This window comes from Sinohyriopsis cumingii, chromosome 12 (assembly GCF_028554795.1).
Source record: "Sinohyriopsis cumingii isolate HCF-2022 chromosome 12, ASM2855479v2, whole genome shotgun sequence".
Taxonomy (NCBI): Eukaryota; Metazoa; Mollusca; class Bivalvia; order Unionida; family Unionidae; genus Sinohyriopsis; species Sinohyriopsis cumingii.
The window spans coordinates 83,136,024-83,138,280 of NC_142972.1; the positions used below are offsets into that span (position 1 = coordinate 83,136,024).

General features: G+C 37.8%; 1 non-coding gene across 1 annotated transcript; it reads right to left on the reverse strand.

The window, feature by feature from the left end:
• Window positions 1-465: 465 nt before the first annotated feature.
• On the reverse strand, window positions 466-688 carry LOC149786854 (small nucleolar RNA U3). The gene has a single exon (XR_016425301.1). It is a non-coding gene; the product is annotated as a small nucleolar RNA U3 (small nucleolar RNA).
• Window positions 689-2,257: the final 1,569 nt, after the last annotated feature.

A 2,257-nucleotide genomic window follows, 5' to 3' on the forward strand; every position in this document is an offset into this window, starting at 1 on the left:
TCGCTTGGGTTTATCTGAAGTGACTTATATGGATGTTTACGCAAATGAAGAACGGCATAAATGGAATGAATACTGTAAAATGAATAGTTCATGTATGTAATTTAATGTTGTAAGGGGTTTTTGTTACATTAGAATGTTTCTGAAAGACGAAGAAATGGGCCGCTTAAAGCACTTTCATCAATAAATGTATTGCATATTATAAATTGTAGAAGTTTCCCAGTTTGTTATATTCAGTTATTACTAGTAATGGAAGTTATCTACTTTAGTAGCCACACTTTTTCCACCAGGGGTCTCAAACTCCAACCACCCTGAGGACATTTTCGCTGGCCCATGTCCTGCACTACCTTGGTTATCTCTCGACATCTTGTGACACCAATTGTTTTTCGGTCACAATACGCTGGCCGCGTCTTTGGAATTCCTGCTTTACTATCATTTATTAATTTTCGTTTGTTTGTATAGAGGAAAACCACTCAGAATGCGTCCCCTTCCTCCAACTCTCCACTTAGGGAGCAGAGGAACGGTCATCAATAGTAAGAAATTGACACCCCCGGCTGGGTGTACTGGTTCTTACCCGCTTCACGCTCAGAAGGGGACTCTATATCTCCTCCTCATGGTTTTCGCTCTCGTCAATTTTACCCGACGACCTGGCGCATCATACTATAGAAATGATCCCTAAGAGTATGATCTTAACAATTTAATGATTTTCACCAGACTATATCAAATAATTTCCTGATTTTTCAAGGTGTTTCAAAAATAGAGTTATCAATTTATTTCGTGTTGTTTTACACATACTCTAATAAATCGTCATTTTCCAAAAATTCATTGTTGATAACGACATTTGTAAAGTTAAACACATCATGTTTCTGCACTTGCCTTTGAAATGGTAACGATAATGAGCAAATATTACGAATGACAATTGTTTCATGGTGAACGTAAGGGACTTAACTCTTAACAAATTAAAGATAGCATGGTTAGACGTCATATTTTATTATATCGGGATAACTAGCATTTAATCTATAGCAGGTGATTAGTAGTACTGATAGTATATAAATGGCTGCGTTATTGATCAGAAGGGCGGACGGTGTTATTTATTTCTGTGACGCTGTAGGCAAAGTTTTTGAGAACGAGTTCGTTGAGGTTGCTTTTCGCCTCGGTGTCAACTTTTTCATTTCCCGGAATTAGGATGTGGGAAGGGATCAACTTTTCATCGAGTTCAATTTTAAAAGAAATGGAATTGCCATATTTGTTTACGTTTATATCTGGCCTGAGTTATCATATTGGGTGTGCTTTTTTTTTTATTCGTCGGATACCAAGGATTGTAGGAAGGCTGCGCGAATCGCTCCCTGAATGAGCTTGCATCATTAACGTGTGCGGTCGTTTAACCATGGGGGATAGAGCCAGCACTTAACAAGATTTTACCCTTAATTAATGTGCCTTAAAGAGCACCCATTTCGGGGATCTCTTTGTGCGCACCGTGAACTGTTTATTTGCTGGGAAACAGGAGAAACTACACGACCATTTCTGTATGCATCACATGTTTACGATTTGACATGTCTGGACTTGGTGCGGGAGGTGAGTTGCCGGAAGATGGCACTGTTGTGTTGGATAAAGGCCCAAGTGATTCAGGGTGAACTTTGGATGTTTGTGGCCAAAATGAAGTTTCGTCTAGCATTTAACTAAATGTGATAGTTAAGTTTGACTCTTAACAGTTTCATGAGGAGGGAGATGGCCCAAAAGTTAGCCCCTCCAAGGTTGCGGAACAAGTTGACATCTCGATTGTACCGTTTTATGAGTTCTTTGATGTTGGTCGCGATTTGCACTTCACTGAGTAACATACCTAAGAAAGTCTCTTATTTTTCGAACTTTTCGGGATTTTGTCTGTGTCCCAGATTTTCTTATTAAGGTCAATTACTATATTAGGTCAGAATTTTTGAGTAAAAGTATTAAGATTGAAGTTTTCTATAAATTGTATTAAAAGTAATTTTTCATTAAATTATATTGAAAGTAATTTCCCACTAAAATATATTGAGATTAATTTGATCTATTTCTGTACTACTACTGTATACTATTTTAATAAAGATTTTGCTTTTACAAGCAAGTGCAAAACCCCATAAAATACATTTCTCTAGTATCCAAAGGTCAGCAAATTTTAGACTTGGTGGGAAGCTGCTGAACAGGTAAATTTCTAATTTCCTACTGGATTAGCACGCTAGATGATTCACGCGTTTCCCGTGGGAAAGGACGAGAGCCTTGTTCT